Below are 21,358 nucleotides of genomic sequence, written 5' to 3'. Positions count from 1 at the left end.
AGAAAGAGAAGAGAGGTCAACTCTTCCTCTTTCTCTCCCTATATTGAATAGGGGAAATTAAAGTGTACAAGGGTGGTTTCCCACGGCCACCTGGCCTACACCCCAACAACCTCCCACTTGAAGGTCATGGTGGCCAATAGTGGCATTAGTATAGTTAGTCTATACAAAATTGATGAAGCATTTCTGAGGCTTCATCCTACACCCATAAGTTCTATACAATCTGTAAATCGCTCCGAGGCTAGGCTCTTTGTGAGAGCATCTGTGGGTTTGTCGCCAGTGTGAACCTTGACAAGCTCGATACGCTTGCCAGCCAATGCATCTCGTATGACATGGTATCTCACCTCTATGTGTTTCGACTTTGAGTGAAACACTGGATTCTTTGCCAAAGCAATGGCACTCTGACTATCACAATGTAGTATTGGAACCTTGTGAATGCCCAAATCTCCCACTAGACGAGCCAACCATATGGCTTCCTTGTTGGCGTCAGACGTAGCAACATATTCTGCCTCAGTGGTGGATGAAGACATGCAATCTTGGAGACACGATCTCCAAGAGATAGCTGCTCCAGCAAACATGAATACATAGCCAGATGTGGATCTTCTACGATCCACGCAACCTGCATAATCCGCATCCATGTAACCTACAATAGATGCATCACTATTTTCGAAGCGTAAACACTTGCTAGCTGTACCTTTCAAATATCTGAGGATTTTCTTCACTGGTTCCCAATGCTTCTTGCCAGGGTTTGCCATGTACCTACTAACCACTCCCACTGCATGTGCAATGTCTGGTCTTGTGGCTACCATAGCGTACATCAAACTACCAACTGCTGAAGAATATGGTACTTTCACCATTTCCTCTTTCTCAGCCACTGTCTTGGGAGACTCTTCCTTGCTAAGTTTGGAGTATGCTTGCATTGGGGTACTCAATGCAGACTTCCCCCCCTGCATACTAAAATGTTGCAAGACTTTGTGAATGTACTTTTCTTGAGATAATTCAAGAATTCCATGTTGCCTGTCTCTCTTGATGTGCATACCAAGAAAGTGATTGGCATCTCCCAAATCCTTCATGGAAAAGTGAGTGCTTAGCATCTTTTTCAGCTGATTGATTTCATCAATTGATTTGCCTACGATAAGCATATCATCTACATACAAGATCAAGATGATTAAAGAACCATCATTCAACCTTTTTGTGTATAAGCAGTGATCCTCTTGACTTCTAATGTAACCCTAAGACTGCATAAATTTGTCGAATTTTTGATACCATTGCCTTGAACCTTGCTTGAGGCCATAGAGTGCCTTTTTAAGATTACAAACCAATTCTGTCCTCGTTGGTTTTGGGTTTCACATACGAAGCCCTCTGGTTGTTTCATGTAGACGTCTTCATCTAGATCCCCGTGAAGAAATGTTGTGTTTCACATCCATTTGGACAAGTTCCATGTCCTGGATAGCAACCAAGCCAAGCACGGTGCGAAGTGTAGTCATCTTGACTACTGGAGAGAAAATCTCATCAAAATCCACACCTTTTTGCTGCTTGAAACCCTTGGCAACTAGACGATCCTTGTATCTAGGCTCGGGATCTTCCGCTGTATACTTCTTCTTGTATACCCACTTGCAAGGTAAATCATTTTTGCCTTTTGGTAATTCAACCAAATCCCATGTCTCATTAGCCACAATCGAATTTTATTCTGATTGCATAGCCTGCTCCCACTTAACACTATCCTCCATTTGTATAGCTTCTTTGTAGCAGGTTGGCTCTCCACTGTCAGTGACCAAAATGTGGTGTATACCCGGCTCAAACCGCTCGGGTGCACGTGATACTCTCTCAGAGCGTCTAAGTGCCTGACTGCTGGATTCTGCTCTCTCCGGAGCAATAGTAGTATCTTGCACCTGAGGAGTAGGTGCGACACTACTGAACTGAGTTGGTTCGGAGGCTACATCCTCAAAACGAACACGTCTGTACTCAACATATTTTATGGGCTTCTTGTGCATTTTTTATTCATTGAAAATTACATGTGAGCTACGAATGACTTTGTTTGATTCTGGGTGCCAGAGATGATATCCCATCTCTCCGTTTGCACCATAGCCAATAAAGATGCATTTGTGTGATCTGGGATCTAACTTCCAACGAAGTTCTTTGGGCACATGTGCATATGATTCACATCCAAAGACACATAAATTCTCATAGCTTGGCCTTTTGCCAGTCCATAATTCCTCTGGAATTTTGAAATTCAAAGGAGAACTTGGTGACCTGTTGATGATGTGCACTGCTATCAGAACAGCTTCCCCCCAAAATTCGGGAGTAAGCCTCGCCATAGACATCATAGAGACAACTCGCTCTTGAATCGTACGATTCATTCTTTCAACTAACCCATTTTGTGCAAGTGTGTATGGAGCAGTAAACTGCCGCCGAATGCCTCTTCTATTGCAAAAATCCTTGAACTCTGTGGAGACGTATTCTCCACCATTGTCCGTGCGAAAAGCTTTGAGCTTTGTTCCTGATTGGTTCTCAACCATGGAGAGGAATTTTTGGAATGTCGAAAAAACTTCTTCCTTACGCTTAAGGAGATACACCCACATCTTTCTGGTAGAATCATCTATGAACGTGAGAAAGTAGTTCGCCCCCCCTAGAGTTTTATGTGTCATTGGACCACACAAATCACTGTGCACCAAGTCTAGAGGCTCGCCTAGTTTCTTATTCAATGGCGAAGATGTCAATCTAGTCTGTTTGCCATACAGACAATGCCCACACAATGGAAAGTCCGTGTAATCTAACACAGGTAAGTATCCAAAACGCTGAAGTGTTTTCATTTCATTTTGGCTAATATGCCCTAGCCGGCTATGCCACAACTCAGGAGACGGCAGCTCGGCAACCTAGATAGAGTGTTCGTCGACACTCAAAACAAACAAAGAGTACAAGGATCCGTTTTTATTTCCTTTCATCATGAAAAGGTTGTTCTTGCGGATCATCTAAGAACGATTACCAAAAACTGTAGTGTAGCCAAGATCATCCAATTGCCCTATAGAAAGCAAGCTTTTCGTAAGCTTGGGCACATGTCTGACATTCTGCAGCACAAAAGTAGTGCCATTATGCATCTGAAGTTTCACATCACCAATGCCAATAATGTCAAGCTCATAGGAATCACCAAGCTTGACTATTCCATGCATGGATGCATAAGAGGAAAACCACTCTCTATGCGGTGTGACATGAAAACTTGCACTAGAATCAAGGATCCAATTCTGTGCATAACCCTCATCCTGTGCAACCAAAGCATCTGGAGTGAGATCTGAAGTGAAAATGAGAACATCTCAGGCATCTTCTGTCACCTCGGGATGAATCTCTGTGGGCATAATGAGCATCACTGGAGGAGGAGCATCCTCTACTGCAGTGATAGGTATGGGAGACTCAACAATATTGAGCTCCTCAATCTTTACTGTACTTTTGCCTTTGCCAGAATTATCCTTTTGCATGTTTTTCTGATCTCTTAGGAAACTACGACAATCCTTTTTGTAATGACCCTTCTTGTGGCAATAGTAACACTCGACATTTTTGGCATTGCGGTCTCTACTTTGGTTCCTGTGTCTGCTAGGACTACGAGGATTCCGCTCTCTACTTTTGCTTTTGTATTTGTTCCTGTCACGGCCTCTTGTCTTTGTTGAACTGCTAGCCATATATGCATCTCCATGACTAGCATTGTCGAGAGATTTACGACGAATCTCTTCAGTGAGCAACGCATGTGTGACAGCATTGAATTCTAACTTGCCATTCGGAGCCGAATTGCTAATGGCTGTGCAAAAGATATCCCATGAATTGGGTAGAGAGCATAATAAGAAGATAGACTTGAGTTCATCGTCAAACTCCTTAAAGCCCTAAGATGTCAGCTGACTGACCAAGGAGTTGAACTCATTTAAATGACTGGAAACTGTGCTACCTTCTTTCATGTTGAGCTTCATAAGCTTTTTCATGAGAAAAACTTTGTTGGATGCACTTTTGCTCTCCCATGCGGAACATAAGCTATCCCAAAGTTCCTTGGTTGTTTTCTTCCCTATGATAGTGAAGAAGACTGACTCGGCTAGATGTAGACGTATCGTAGCCATGGATTTTGCATCCAAAAGCTCCCATTGAGCTTGTGTATAATCATCATCCTCTGCGCGCTCTTTCAACGGTTCTGAGAGGCCTTTGTTTATCAAAACATCTTTCATGCGCTCTTTCCACATGGTGAAGTTGCTGCCATCGAACTTCCGAATGAAATACTCCTCCTTTTCTGAAGAAGAAGCCATCACTGATAAGAGGGTTTGAGTGGTGCCAAACTATGGCGAGAAGCTGTAGAAATTTGGGCAGAGTAACCTTTGTATTGGGAGTAAAATCTCAATCGAGATAGACTCAAAAGTGCCAACTATGGAAGGCACGACTCGCAGAAAGTAAATCCGGCAGAGTCTCCTTTGTATGAGGAGTCAAAACTCAACTCAAAATGTATATAAATGTGCCAACTGCACTAACTGGGCATCTGTTGCACAAAACCACTGCTATGTGAGTGCCAACTCGGCATCAAAAGCATAAATAACCGTCCAGATACATATCCTATGGCGAGGGTACCGTAAAGGGGAACTCCAGCTACCTGTATCACCGAAGGTGTCTCAACATTCGAGCACACCCCAGCTCAAAGAAAACCTCACGCTATCGACCCTCCAAAAGGCTAATGCAGACACAAATGGACTAGCCACAGTCTCAGAAAGGGCTCTTCCGGTCCGAGTCTCAGAAATGGCCGAGAAAAATTGACAAAATAGCCAAAAATGGCTCCACACGTAGTACAGGGGACAGTTTTCGCAACTCAACGTACATGAGTAAAACAGCACTCAAACAGGCGCCAAGGACTGCTGCATGCAGGGAAAGTGATCCCTGCGGGGATATCTGCTCTCAAAAGAGCGCAGTAGCACTATGTGTGCGCACAACAAAATGCATCTGTGAACGCATGTGTCCGCAGAGAATTTGCTGTCAAAATGAATGCCAAATCATCAAAGCGCCGTGTCTGGTAACCTGGAGAAGATGTGAGTGAATGGGCTGAAAAACCCCCCTGTAGCCTGTAACCTAAAATTTCGGTGTCGCTATGTGCCGATTTCTGCCGTCGGGCAGAAATATGCTAGTCGAATAGCCGCCAAGGGTGTCATATCCGTAAACTGTTTCGTACTACGCGATCGGTGCGCTCAGTGCCGATGCCGGGTGCCACTCCTCTATGATAGAGGTACCTAACCCGTGCATATCGCAAGCACGGTCGTCGATCGCGGAAACGCGCTCGTCCTGGGAAAATGCCTGGTGTCTGGGTCGGATGTCGGAGATCCACCGTAATGTGCAGTGTCGAGCCGGTGCGCATGAGCGGTGTCGATGCCGATGTCGCCTTCCGCCGTCGGGCAGAAGCTAATGCTCGTCAGACTCGGTGTGCGGATGTCAAAGTCGAGTGACGATGTCAAAATCGGAGAATCGTTGATGTCGACGATGAGTCTCTGGTATCTCGCTCTCACTCGGTCACTCGCTCTGTGTGTTGCTTGGGCTCGCTTACAAGCACGGTGTCAAGCTCGCCTTTTTTTGGGTTTTTTTTTTTTGTTCGAGAAAGTATCTTCCAATCTCTTAATCAAGCTGTCTGTCTCTCTCTTACAACTGCAAATTTCTGAGAAAATTTCTTTTCACGAGCTCGAGGAGAGGAGTCGGGGGATTCGGTCGCAGGCTCGATGGGAATGAGCCCTTGAACACACACTATTGTGGGAGTGTGAAATTAAAAAAAAAAATCGATGCTCTCTGTCGAAAGCTGCCTGCAGTCGTTTGCTCGCACTGGTTCCTATTTAGTGTTGCAGCTCGTTCAAGGCCAAGCATACACACAGTGAGTGTGTGTGTGTGTGTTCTATACACAACACCAAGCAAGTGCCAATGTCCTGCTTGAATTGTTTGCTCGATTGCCCGCTGCAGCACCCCGAATGTGCTCGATGCCAGTAGCGCTGCTTGATTTTGGTGCTTACACACACAGTGTGTGTGTGTGTGTGTGTCAGTGCACACACAACCTTCGACTCCTGCTCTCGGTTCTCTCTGGCGGTCCCAATTTGCTGCGCTCCTTACTTGATTGGAGCTTCACAGAAAAGCTCAAAGATACCAGTGCTGACGAATTCGCTCAATTGCAAATGTGTGTGTATCACACACCACCAAAAGGCCTGCTGCTTGCACGTGCTCGGTTGCTCCAATGTTTCCGATTAAATCTTTGCTTAATTCAACTCTCCAAAGCTCTTGTCTGCTGCTGCTTGTTGAATGCCCAACGCTACCCGAGATGCTCAGCGCGTGAGCTCTGCTGCCTACAAATGTTCACTGGCAATGTGTTGCTTCAATTCTCAGCCCTTCCCGACTCAGGCCTCTTGTCATTGCCCAAGAGCACCCAAATTTTCCAGTGCTTTAATTCCCCTGCTCACCGGCTCGACCTGCTGCAGCCCGATTTTGTCTTCGTTTGTACGAGCATCACACAGCCAATCTCTCGGATTGTGCACTCGAGCTCAAAAGCTTTGTTCAAGGTTCACAATGCTCTACCGATTGTCTATCTGCTGCTCAGTTCTCCTCTGCAGATCTAGTTTCTTGCTAAGATTCCTTCAAGACTCTCAAGCTTCTCTCTCCTTGAGAGGGGCTGCGCATGCCGGAGTCCAAGATCTTGCCAATCCGCTTCAGATCTCCCAGTGCCAAGCTCAAGTTCGAGCTCCAAGCTCCGCCATAGCCGGCGAGCTCCGTTGCTTCCGTTTCGATCGCCGGGAAACCGTCGCACGCACCAATCGCTTCCGTAGCTCTGATACCAATTGTTGATGTGCGCGTGTGCGTGCGGAGTGTGTGCAAGAGAGGGGAAGAAGAGATATGGGGAAGGGGGAGATGCACAGGCAGCAACTGTGTGGGTTAGTGGAGAAGAAAGAGAAGAGAGTTCAACTCTTCCTCTTTCTCTCCCTATATTGAATAGGGGAAATTAAAGTGTACAAGGGTGGTTTCCCACGGCCACCTGGCCTACACCCCAACAGCAACCCCTTGGGCCTCGACCACAACCTCTACCTCTACCTCTGTTGGAGTTAGAATAGAAGGCCTGTTAAGAATTATTTTTGCCATGAGAAGAAGATGTGTCAAGGTTCTTCTCCTCAAGAATAAGCATAGAAATCAAATCTTGGAACACAGGGATGTCGTCTCTTGTATTCATGGAAGACCTAAAATGTACATACTCATCTCCTAGACCATCCAAGCATGCACGGACAATGTCATCGTCTTCCACTGAGACCTTAATAGATCCAAGAGCCTCAATGATACTCTTGATCTTCAAAGCATAATCATTGATGGAGAGGTTGTTCCTCTTAACCTGATTTAGCTCCGACTTTAGTTGAAGCTTCCTGGCCTTTCCATGCAATGGCGGGGGTTTCAGCATCCTGTAGATAGCCCATCATGCCATCTGTGATGCTCATAGAAATCCTATACATCACTTTGCTCTGGCCTTGTTGCCAGTCCCTCAAAGATTTCCTTTGTTCTGCTGTAGCATTTGCCTCGGGAATCTCTGGTTCCTTTTCTCCTTCTACATAGTCCCAAGAACCTTTTCCTTTTAGGAAATTTGTTATTCTGAACTTCCATGCAGGATAGTTATTTTTCTCAAGCTTCTCAGTAACAATCTGACTGAAACCGTTAGACATCTTGAAGCACTAAGACAAAATAGCTGCAATCTGCAAAAACCTACAAATCTGCTGAACCTTCTATCGTGGTACCTGTAACGCTTTCTACACTCAATGAGTGTCCACAATCAAGCGTACATACAACCGCTGTACTTGTACAGTAAATCTCTATGTACTGCACTTTGGAGACCTGTTCAAAAACTTGTACAAAAAATCTCTGTGTAATGATCTTTGGAGATCTGGTCGTGGATTGCAAACGAAGGGATTGTGATGCTCTTGCTCTCTTAGCCTCTCTTGCCTGCACCAAGATCTGATACCATGTAAAGAAAGAGGATGCAAGAGAGCTACACAAGACAAGCACACACCACACACAGATGAAAAGCTTCTTCTTCTTCTCACAGAAAAGAGAGTACAAAATGACTAAGTGCTAAAGTTGAAAAGTAGCACATATGTACATGCGGTCACTAAGTGTGAACTCGCTAGAAGCGTACTAGGCTGGCACTATAAGTGTAGTCCAGCTGTAGAATCACTGGCAGAGATCCTCCGTGTCGGTCACCTAACGCGCCAGTGAGTAAATGTCGCAAGCGGCCAAGACCCGTAGTGGATGCCAGCTCAAGATGTAGAGCTCGACATCTCAACAACTATTACTCCCTACATTTGTTCAACAAAATCTACAAAACAGGCTTGGGATATTCTAGCTAGTCTTTATGCAAGTTGCAATGAGGCAAAAATTGCATTGTTGCGTAAAGAGCTGGAGTCAAAGATTATTCATGAGGAAGATGATATGGACACTTTTCTTTGTGGTGTCAAGGATATAAATGAGCAACTTATTATGCAGTTGAAGTCTTTACTGAAAGTTCCCTTGTGCAGACTGTTCTTGATGCTTTTCCAAATTCTTACCAGACTTTTTCTAGTACTTGGAGACTCATGAAGACTCATGAGTCTAGTACTTGGAGACTCATGAATCAAGGAAATCTAGAAGTTGTCAAGTTTGATGCATTATGCACATTGCTATTGCAAGAGTCACTTTCCAAAAAGAACAGGTCTCGACATCATGCAGTTGACCATGCCTTTATTCCTACTCAAAGAAAAGGTGGTAACAACAATGTAACCACTTCTCATGGTTCTTCTACGAGTGGTAAATCACATGTTCCTAATGCTTTTGTTGGCAGCAGTTTTCCTCGGAATTCTCGTGATAAGGGAAAAAAGAAGATGCGTTTTCCATTATTGTAAAGCTAATGATGACTTGATCAAGCAGTGTCCTAAGTTGAAGGCCAGAGAGACTAAGAAGAAAGAGGTTGGTTACACTAGTAATGTTGGTTCTACTACAAATGCAGCTATTGTTGAGTCTTCTGTGAAAGGAGATTGTGATGCTAATGTTGATGCAGAATCGGCTTTTAGTGCAGAGTGCACTTATGATTCTTCTATCCATGATGCATGTTTGCCAGCTGCTACATATGCTCAAGTGTGTTACTTTCACAATGGTGCTACAAAGCACATTACCTCGCATCGTGACTTGTTTACCTCTCTAGAGGATGTCCCTTATGGGAATTTAGTCATTTGTGCTAACATTGCCTCTTATCCGATCAAGGGAGCTGGAAATATTGTGCTTACTATTGCAAATGGTAGTTCTTTCACACTTATTCATTCATTGTATGTACTTGGGATAAAAAAGAACCTTTTGTTTGTATTTGCACTTGCTAGACTTGGTCTTGTTATCAAATTTGTGGATGATAGATATAAAGTTCATGATCTCAGTTTTGATGATGAAATTGTTTCATTTGGCATTTTATGTCCTAGGCTATATAATCTCACTTTGTATGACAAGTGTGGGAAAAATTTTGCAAATGTTGTTGTGGATTCAAAGGCTATTTTGGATGCAAAACTTTTGCATGCACGTTTTGGGCATCTGAATTTGGCCAGTTTGTTGCGTTTGCAGAAATCCAATATGGTTGCTTCTTTGCCACCTCTTGAAGCATGTTAGTGAACGATACATTTTGGGTAAGATGCAATGTTCAAAGTTTGCAAAGGATTGGTCAGTTAGGGCCACATGCAGGTTATAACTTGTGCATAGTGATGTTTGTGGGCCCATGCAAACTTCGTCCTTGGGCAACCATCCTTGGACAATTACCTTTACTTTGTGACTTTCATTGATGATTACTCCAAGCATGCATGGGTGTATCCGCTTAAGGCGAAGTTCAAAGTGTTTTGGTGCTTCAAACGATTTTTGGCTACGGTTGAAAATATCTCAAAATGTATTATGGGCACCCTCCATTCCGATCGAGGGGAGGAGTGTATGTCTCATGAATTTAATGCATTTTTGGCTAGTTGTGGAATAAAAAACCAATGTACAAAGCCTTATATGACTCAGCAAAATGGTGGTGCTGAGAGGAAAAATAGGTCACTTATGGAAATAGAACGATGTATGGTCAAAAGTCAAGCTTTGCGGCATTTGTTCTGGCTTGAGGCTATCATGTGTGCCACTTATGTGCTTAATAGGTGTCCTACAAAAGCTTTGTAGTCTATGACTTCTTATGAAGCATGGCAAGATAGAAATCCTTCTATTGAGCACATGCGTGTTTTTGGTTATTTGGCATATGCTTTGGTGCTACAAACACAACGCAAAAAAGTGGACGATAAGGCTATCAAATGTTTTTTTTTTGTTATAGTGCTAAAAGCAAAGGTATCTTGGTCTCACAAGATGTTGTCTTTGTGGAAGATTTTGTTCAGCCCTTGCTAACATGTACTAGAGACAATAATGTTAGCTCACAAAACATTTATGACACTTTGTTGCCTCTTTTCAGTGGTGGAAGTTCTAATGTAAATTCCAATGAGAAAAATGTACAGCCTATGGGGGTTTATGAAAATGTTACAAATTAGCCTATTTTTTATGGAGATGTACATGATGTACTTGATGAGGAAATGGCTAAGAATGAGCAGGCTAGAGGTATGCCTAAATGGTTGGTGCATACTTTACATGATAGTAAATTGGATGCACCTTTGTCTAGTTGTACTCATTCAGGGTCTCACCATGCATCTTATGCATCAGATTGTTATGCTTTGGCTGTGTCTAGCTTACATGACGTTGAGGAACCTATGTCTTTTGATGAAGCACATTATCCAAAAGTTTGGATGGCTATCATGCAATCTGAATATGATGAACTTATAGAAAATGACACATGGACTTTCTGTGATTTGCCTCCTGGAAAAAATTCCATTGGTACAAAGAGGGTTTACAAGTTGAAACGCAAGCCGGATGGTGAGATTGATCGATATAAGGCTAGACTTGTTTCCAAGGGTTATGCATGTAAAAAAGGCATCATTTATGAAGATACTTCTACTCTCACTTGTTGTATGACTACTGTGTGTTTTCTGTGTGCATTGGCATCTCATTTTGGTTGGGATGTATACGATTCAGACATTCTTACTGCTTTCCAGAATGGTGACATATTTGAGGAAGTTTATGTAGCGTAGCCTCGCGGTTTTGTCATTAAAGGGCGGCCTAGATAAAGTGTGCAAATGTAAGAAATCTTTGTATGGCTTGAATTAATCTCCTCGTGCTTGGTATGACAAGGCTGACACTCATTTGGTCAAACAAGACTTTTGTAACAATCCAACAAAAAGCACATTGTATGTAAAGCATGAGGGTGATGCACTTCTCATTGTCGCTCTCTATGTGGATGATTTGATGATCACTGGACCAAATGAGAGACATATTGCTGAATTTAAGGCTGATTTGAATGCTACTTTCAAGACAAAAGATTTGGGACAGTTGCATCATTACTTGGTTATACAGTTCAAGCAGTGTGATGGTGGTATTGTCTTGTGTCAAATAAGTTATAGAGAGACATTGCTATATAAGTTTGGACTTAAGGATTGCAAACCTATTGCCACTCTCATGGAAAAAGGTTTGAAATTGAGTCTTCATGATGCTGGTGATCCTGCCGATGCCACTCTTTACCAAATTGCTGTTGGTTGCCTCATTTATGTATGCAACATGAGGCCAATTATTTAGTTTGTAGTCAGCATATTCATGCATAGCCCAGGGTCTAAGCATTGGCAGGCTCTCAAAAGGATTTTTTTGCTACTTGAGTGGCATTTTACATCTTGGCTTGTTTTATCCCAAGGGGGAATCCATTAGGGAAAATTTGGACTCTCAAAGGGGCCCTATAAGGAGGTTTGAATATGCCTCCCTTGTTTAAAGTGGGCAACCCGGTGAAGTACATAAACGCTTTGTCAAAACCCTATCAACCAGCATAACATTGGAAAGATCTTAGAAAGTAGATTCTAAATCCCCAAACTCCGATAAATTTGGAGTTGATTTGTAGAATTTATGCCCTCTCCACTAAAGTTGAAATGTGGGGAGAGATTCCAATTATAAGATAGAGTTGTCACATCAAAAAATGGAATCTTCTTGAATATAAGGAATCTGATGGTATGCTATATATATCAATGGATAGATCTTGATGAGTACATATTAAATCCAAAAGGTCTGACAAGTTTTGATTTCATTTGAAATTTTTTTACCGTGTGCTCATTTTGGACAAGGGGGAGAAAGTCAAAGTCCTTATAGGACCCAATTGAGTCCAAAATTTCTGTAATGCATTGTTGCCATATTTACATGTTTTTTCGTCGGACTCAGATTGGGCTGGTTGTTTTCACACACGAGTTTCCACAAGTGGTTCTTGTTTCATGCTTGGAAGCTCATGCATATCATGGTTGAGCAAGAAGCAACCTATTGTGGCCACTTCCAGTTGTGAGGCTGAGTACATGGCAGTCTTCACAGCTACGGTTGAGTGTGTATGGCTCAGACACCTTCGCTGAGTTGGGTGTTGGACAGGACACGGCCAACACTATCTACACTGATAGTTAGACCGCATTGGTAGTTGCAAGGAACCCAATTTTTCATGCTTGCAAAAAGCACATTGAGGTGCATTACCACTATGTCAAGGAGAGTCTCTCAACAAGAGAGATCAGCTTGGCTTATGTGCCAACACAAAAAAAACTTGCAGATCTTTTCAAAAAGGCATTGTCTCATGAGAAGGTTGAAGCTTTTCGTAAAGCTTTAGGCTTACTTCTCTTTGTGGACTGATCATGTCCTCAGGGGGCATGACACTTCCCTATACTCTATGTGCCAGCTTTTGTTCAACGCATTAGTCCCAGGGGGGATTTGTTACTATATCCATGTGGTAGAGATGTGTGTGAACACAATTAGGACCGCCGGGGATTTTTTCCCCTCACTAGGAGATTTTTCCCCCCGTGCATTGTATATACGTCCATCACTCTAGGGCTAACTTATCTTTCCATTTCACACCAAGTAATACACTTTATGTTGTGTGCCTTGAGCTTCCTTTGTCTTCTCCAAGATGTGTGTTCTCTTTTGCAACCCTAATATCAACATTTGCAATGTGGTAATCATGGTTTTGTTGTATGAGGATGATGTAGTGCTTCTAGTAAACACTTTAGAGGATGCACAGAAGCTTATGGTTTTCCTTGAGAAGTTTTACTTGCATAGTGGGCTGATTGTGAATGAATCCAAAACAAAGGTTATGCTTGTGAAAACCAACCATAAGGAGAAGCCATGCATTGTGTACAATAATGAGATCTCTATGTTGTGTGCCTTGATCTTCCTTTGTCTTCTCCAATATTTGAGTGTTATTCTGCAACCCTAATTCCAACATTTGCGATGCGGTAATCATGGTTTTGTTGTACGAGGATGATGTAGTGCTTCTAGTACACACTTTAGAGGATGCACAGAAGCTTATGGTTGTCCTTTAGAACTTTTACTTGCATAGTGGGCTGATTGTGAATGAATCCAAAACAAAGGTTATGCTTGTGAAAACCAACCATAAGGAGAAGCCATGCATTGTGTACAACAATGAGATTGAGAGATTTAAGTACCTTGGCCTTGAGGTTCATGACAACCACAAGCGGCATGAATGTGCTATACATCATTTGGAAGCAGAAAGAGAGAGTGTTATGCATTTGAGAACATGTGTAATGTGGGAAACATCAAGTGTTGGGTTCTCAAGAATTACTTTTTGACACATGGGTGACACCGGTTCTTCTTTATGGAGTTGAAGTTTGGGGCGGGAGCATTGCAAAGTCTACTTGGAAAGAGTTTGAAAATGTCCAAAAGCGTTTTCTCACAAACTTTCTCTAATTTAAGACACAAACACCATATATGCTCCTACTTCTTGAGTCAAGATCTCTTCCAATTGAGGTTATGGGCAGGAAAGTGTTGTGGAGTACATGATAAAGATGCGTCAAAAACCCCACATCAAATTCCTACAATTGCATGGAAAGAAAGCAAAAGATGCTCAAAAGACGCATAAAAGGAAAATCTTGAGCATGGGATGGATGCAAGATATAAAGAAGTGGTTTGGAAGATGGAATGCATTACACTTGCTACATGATGCCTCAATAGACTCCCGAGTAAGTGAAGCTTTTCTACAATGCCAATGTATTACGGCTTGGGGGAAATCCGGTGGGTCACACTTCATACATTACTCCACCCATATTGGCCCCAACTACAAAACCCTGTTCTTTGCTAAAAGAGGAAATCGTACTCACCCTTGCATGCTTGAGCCTATCCTTTGTCAGTGATACGTACTATCGCAACGATTCAACTTAGCTCCCACTCCCTTCGATGCAAGACAAAGCATTGGGGCAATGGAGAAGAGTCAAATTGAGTGTGCACATTATGTTCGTGCAAGTTCGAGAGTGCTAGAGTGCTCAACTTTTGGTCACATCCGAACTTGCTTCCCTCACATTTTCAACCATGACTTATACCTACACACTTTCCTCTCCCAGCCACAGTGTGGGCTCCCCATTGCGACTCTCATCACCACAATTTTGGAGCATCGAGAATTACTCATCAGCCATACACATACTACATCACGTGTAACTTTGGTCCAATAGGTCATATTCGACCTCCAAGGATGATAATATCTATCTATCTGTTTCTCATCCAATCTCTTCTGTACTTCTCTCTCTCTCTCTCTCTCTCTCTCTCTCTCTCTCTCTCTCTCTCTCTCTCTCTCTCTCTCTCTCTCTCTCTCTCTCTCTCTCTCTCTCTCTCCTTGCCCACTACCCTCTCTCTGTTTGGCCCCCTCCAACCCATATTCTGCCCCTGACCCTCCCCTACTCTATCTTCACATAATTTCCTCATTAGCAATATCTCTAGTGGGGAGATGGTGTGCGCGCACACACACATCCACACACACACTCACATATATATACATAAGTATGCACACATATGTGTATGTGTGTGTGTACACACACACACACGCACATATGTGTGTGTATGTGTTTACATGCATATATACACACACACTCACACACACAAATATAGAGAGAGAAAGAGAAGTGAGGGAGAGAATATAGTAGAGACGATAAATAATACATACATACGTATATATGTGTGTGTGTGTGTGTGTGTGTGTGTTTGTATGTATGTATTTATATATTGTCTATTATATTCTCTCTCTTGCTTCTCGTTCTCTCTCTCTAGATTCATAGAGAGAGAGGGAAGGAATGATGGAGGGAGACATCATGGGAGTGGGATCTTCCTAAAGAAAGAGATGAGAAATAATGAGGAAGGGTGTATGAGAGGGATTCAGTTAAGCAAGGTGATGGCAAGAGAGCGAGAGAGAGTGAGAGAGAAGAGAGAGAGAGGGAGAGGGGGGGGGGAATAATTGAGAGATGCGAGAGAGAGAGAGAGAGAGAGAGAGAGAGAGAGAGAGAGAGAGAGATGTGTGTGTGTATATATACATTATATTATATATATATATATATATATATATAGAGAGAGAGAGAGAGAGAGAGAGAGAGAGAGAGAGAGAGAGAGAGAGAGAGAGAGAGACTATGCAAGGGAGGGAGAGAGGGAAAGAAAATGAATGGGTGAGAGAGAGGAAAGAAGTAGGTTAAAATGACATGTGGAGACCAAGGGAAGGAGAGAGGGAATGAGTGAGAGAGAAAGCGAGGAAAGAAGTAGGTTAAAATGGCACATGGAGGTCAAGGGAGGGAGAGAGCAACAAAGTTAAGTAATGGATAGAGAATATGGCACTGACATCGAGGGAGTGAGTGAAATCAAGGGTGGATATGCTGTGTGTGTGTGTGTGTGTGTGTGTGTGTGTGTGTGTGTGTGTGTGTGTGTGTGTGTGTGTGTGAGAGAGAGAGAGAGAGAGAGAGAGAGAGAGAGAGAGAGAGAGAGAGAGATAGAGATAGAGAGAGAGAGAGAGAGAGAGAGAGAGGGGGAGAGAAGCTAGTGAGAAAGAGGTCTGAAGGCAAGGAGAGGGAGAGAGAGCAAGAGAGTGGAGAACAAAGCAGAGGGAGGATAAGAGGGGATAGGTGGAGGTGGTGGAGGAGAAGAGGGTGGAAGAGAAGAGTGGGTGGCTTTGGTAACCAAGGAGTGCAGCAATAGCAGTGGCCAAGGAGGTGATGGAGGAGAATAGCTAGTGGCTTTGGTGGCCAATTAGGGTAGTAATGGTGGTGCATCAATGGCCCCCTCCCAAAAAAAATCTCGCTCCAAAGCTTGCTCCATATCCTAACTCCGAAGGCAAACGAGAGCCAAGATTTTCTTGCAAAAACACACAAAGTTAAAGCCTCCCTTTGTTACCATATACATGTGGTAGTGAGATGTGTGAACACACTTAGGACTACCAAGGCAATTTTCCCCTCACTAGGAGGTTTTTTCCCCTGTGCATTGTATATACGCCCATTCATTCTAGGGATATCTATCTTTCCATTGCACACTAAGTAATACACTCTCTATTGTGTGCCTTGAGCTTCCTTCGTCTTCTCCAAGATGTGTATGTTTTTTGCAACTCTAGTTCCAACAATTCGTATCAAAGCAGGTTGCATCCTCCCGGGATTAGTCGCCAACAACTCTAGCACACACCTACTCACTTTCTCCGATTTCAATGAGCTTTGGCAAGCATTTGCAGGTCGACAAAAATTTCAAGCAAGCTCAAAGAACTTAGTCTGCTTAGATTTCTGATTCGAGCTCATTTTGGCCTTCGTTTTCACTACAGCCAGTACTACACATGGTATTTCATCATTTTGTGTAGAATTTTTGTCAATGTTATTTATGCATAACAGGTCCCTAACAATCTTCTATGGTTTGTGCCATATAGCACGTGTTGTTGCTACTTTGTTTCTCCTCTTTTCGGGCAATTTTCACATCAGGTGCATCATTTACCATGGTTGACACCAACACAGATGTGTTCAAGATGTTTGCTGTTGAGGACAGATTGGATGGGGACAATTATCCTATGTGGGCTTACATGATGCAACATGTTCTTGTGTCAAAGGGAGTCTAGAATATTGTGCAAGGATTGATGTGCGTCCTGGTTCTGAGAATGTATGTGATGTTGAGGATGTTGCAGGTCTTGCTGCAAGGATTGGTGATATTAGAGTTGTTTTGCCTATGGTAGAACAAGCTCGTTGGGATGTAAAGGATGCACAAGCTCATGCATTGATTGCATTGTCTGTGAAGCGCACCATTACTCCTCACAATTTGTTCATCAAAATCTACAAAACAGCTTGAGATATTCTGGCCGGTCTTTATGCAATCCGCAATGAGGCAAAAATCGCATTGCTACGTAAAGAGCTGGAGTCGAAGATTATGCATGAGGAAGATGATATGGAAACTTTCATTGCTGGTGTCAAGGATATCGATGAGAAACTTATTTTTGCAGGTGAAGTCATTTCAGAGAGTTCCCTTGTGCAGAATGTTCTTGATGCCTTGCAAGACTCTTACCAGACTTTTGCTAGTACTTGGAGACTTATGACCCAAGGAAATCTTGACATTGTCAAGTTTGATGCATTGGTGCACATTGCTGTTGCAAGAGTCACTTTCCAAAAAAAAAAAGGACTAGATAGTATGCAGTTGAACAGGCTTTTATTGTTGCTCAAAGAAAGGTGGTAACAACAATGTAGCCACTTCTTATGGTTCCTCCGCAAGTGGAAAATCACATGGTCTGGAAATTCTGGTGATAAGGGAAAAAGAAGACGCGTTGCCATTATTGGAAAGCTAATGATCACTTGATCAAGCAGTGTTCTAAGTTGAAGGCCAAAGAGGCTAAGAAGAAAGAGAGTAACTCCACTGCAAATGTTGCTTCCACTACAAATGCAGTTATTGTTGAGTCTTCTATGAAAGGAGACTGTGATGTTACTGTTGATGCAGAATGGGGTTTTAGTGCAGAGTGTACCTATAATCTTGCTGTCCATGATGCATGCATTCAGTTGCTACAGATTCATATGTGTGGTATTTTGGCAGTGGTGCTACAAAGCACATCACCTCACATCGTGATTTGTTCACCTCTCTTGAGTCTATCCCTCATGGGAATTCAGTTACTTGTGCCAACAATGCCTCTTATCCGGATCAGGGAGTTGGAAATATTGTGCTTACTGCTGCAAATGGCAGTTCTTTCACACTTGTTGATGCACTTTATATACCTAGAATCAAGAAGAATCTTTTGTCTGTATCTGCACTTGCTAGACTTGATCTTGTAGTAAAATTTATGGATGATAGATGTACAATACATTATCTCAATTTCGGTGATGAAATTGTTACATCTAGAATTTTTTGTCATGGGTTGTATAAGCCCACTTTGTATGGCAAGTGTGGGTAGAATTTTACAAATGTAGTTGTGGATTCCAAGGCTATTTCAGATGCAAAACTTTGGCATGCACTTTTTGGTTATCTCAATTTTTCCAGCTTGCTGGGTTTGCAAAAATCTGATATGGTTGCTTCTTTGCTGCTTCTTGAAGCATCTATCGAACATGTTTGGCCACATGCACGTTGCAGCTTGTGCATAGTGATGTTTGTGGGCCCATGCAAACTCCATCCTTGGAAAATTACCTTAACTTTGTGACTTTTATTGATGATTACTCCAGGCATGCATGGGTATTTCCGTTTAAACAAAAGTCCAAAGTATTTATGTGTTTCAAACAATTTCTGGCTATGGCTGAAAATGTATCAAAATGTACTATGGACATCCTCCATTTTGATTGACGGGGGGAGTATATGTCTCATGAATTTAATGCATTTTTGGCTAGTCGTGCGATAAAAAACCAATGTACAGTGCCTTATACACCTGAACAAAATGTTGTTGCTAAGATGTTCACTTTTCTGCATGTATCGGAGGCTGGGAACTTGCATGTGCAATGTGTACGAGCCTCGAACTGCTGCAAGCACACAACTAGACAGTCCTAGCAAGTTCAAAGGGGCAGGGGTGTGTCACTCACCGCAATGCTTCTGTCATGAACGATCCTGTGCTGCAAAGAATAAGGAGCCACCACTCTCATCATGCTCAATCACCTCGCTGCCGCAATGCTTGATCTCTCTCTCTCTCTCTCTCTCTCTCTCTCTCTCTCTCTCTCTCTCTCTCTCTCTCTCTCTCTCTCAAGCATACACACATAGACACACATACACATGTGAGCATATGAAGAAGGAGAAGACAAAGATAGAGCAAGAACACTTCTTAGCTTGCATCTCCAAGAATGAGGATTTTTAGGTCAAATGGATCTTTTATAAGAGTTTAACCCATTCATACATGGGCGCCCACAGTGGCCGATTATTACAAAACTACTGTAAAAATAAGATAAGTGGTGCACCTCAAATCGGAGATCACCTACACACCTATTGGACTGACAAGCACAGTCCATGACTCAATCATATAAATAATAAGGCATTTGTTCAAGGTGATAGGGTGTCCGTGAGGGTTAACATGCCCCCCCTTCCTCATGTAGATTCCTTCCTTGGAAGCTATTGAGATGAAGCCTCTTTGTCGAGGTGGAAGAGCATGCAAGATTGGAATGTCCTTAGCCTTCTTCAATCACTGCAAAATCAACCAAAATTGACGCAATAATTGCATTATCATTTACACTATTGAAAATTATATGCAGGTGTAGGAACACAAATTGATTGGTAACCGAATATTAAACAATTTGCCAATCTTCTCAATTCTCTTTGTTCATTTAAGCTATTTAATCATGAGAGCAAAGTATTTCATGTCTGAGGGCTGTCTAGAGGCTATACCTAGAAGACCTTGTAGTTAAGCTACGATAAAAGAACTGCTTATGAAATCATTGCCTGAATTATTCTCTTTGTTTGATCCCCAAAGTTTTTCACACTAATTCAATTTTTGATGTGTGTGCTTATTTTGTATGCCTTGGGCTTTTGCCTTTTCAAGGAACAATGTCCACATTGAGAACCTCTAGGGCTCTAGTACCATAGGCAATACATGTGAGTGAAGTGTCAAATTAAGATTTTATATTGTTGGCACTTTGTTTTTTGTTTGTTTGTTTTTCATTGCCTTTTAATTTTGTAACTTTGGGGGGTCATATTTCATTGTTACCCTCCCAAGCTTATCACAATAGTAAACTCCCTTCATAATACTTAAGCTAAAGGTCAATAGGAACTAAGCCCACTAGAAAGACCTAGTACATTGTGCACAATGCTGTCTGAATTGGATCAAGAACCTAAAGTAACCATTGAATATTAGAAAGGCATTCCCCATGTATTAAGAGAAGATCTCTAACACCTATGTTGGTTAAACTAGCTTAGTCAGACTGCTTGATTCATAAACCTAAACAAGGGACTATGACAAAAGATTATATAGAATCTAATGTTTAATCTAAGAAAATGTGTTGAGTATTGTGCTACCAATCAATTTAAAGTAGACAAACATGGATGCTAAAAAAAAGACAAGGAAAAATTCTAATGGACAAGAAACACATGTTTGTGTTGATGATCGTGCTCGATTCGAAGAGTAAATGAGGAAAAGATTCCATGAAGGTCAAAATTGCAATTCTATAATGCATTCCTCTACACACTAAAAAACACAAGGAATACCTCTAGGAGCCACATTAGTGGGAAGAGGCATCAACATTTATTGAACACAACAAACAACATAAAGAACCCTAACCTAATTATTTGCACCCCCCTAGAGAGTCAAGGAAACAGGATATTGAATAGATGGGCAAATAGCTATCCTCGTCATCGTCAAAAAACAAAGTCATCATCTGTGAGACCATATGTGTCATCTGTGTAATCGTGTAACTCTTTCTCATCATTAGAGGCACAAATGTTCACTAAGAAGGTCACAAGACGTCTATAGTCATCTTGGTCAAAAGGGTAGGCTTGTGCAATCACAGAGAGATGCTCTCTACTAAGTAGGGATCGGTCTTGGTCAAGAGATGTATCAACCATTATAATTCCTCAAAACTCTTCTCACATGCTAGCATATCTACCAACTCCCATTCACAAGCAAGCACCGGGCAGACTATGTTAAAGAGGGTACCTCTCACCCAAGGTAGGAGTGGATGAATCTAGCATACTAGCCATATCTATACACATAGATAGATGATGGCTAGTATGCAAATATTATAAGAATCTTGTCAAAAGGTCGTGTCCTTGTGCATAATGTGTTTTTATGATTTTGGGTCATGGACTAGAACTTGTAGGTTTCCAGCTTTTTGTTTGGTGGCTCTTGCTCATTTACTTTTTTTAAAAAAATTGTTTTCTTGAGTATTGGGCTATACATATACATTCCCTAAGATTAGGATATTGAGAGTTCAAGGAGGAAGGTTAAGAGAGGAGTAAGTCAATGATGGATGTCAACAAACACTCCCCCTTCCTTGGGTAGATCATACCTTTTGGAACGATGTCGTCATCT

The sequence above is a fragment of the Adiantum capillus-veneris genome, chromosome 5 (assembly GCF_014529385.1).
Source record: "Adiantum capillus-veneris isolate H3 chromosome 5, ASM1452938v2, whole genome shotgun sequence".
In the NCBI taxonomy this organism is placed as follows: Eukaryota; Viridiplantae; Streptophyta; class Polypodiopsida; order Polypodiales; family Pteridaceae; genus Adiantum; species Adiantum capillus-veneris.
The sequence above is the reverse complement of the archived record's forward strand: the minus strand, read 5'-3'. Positions refer to the sequence as shown.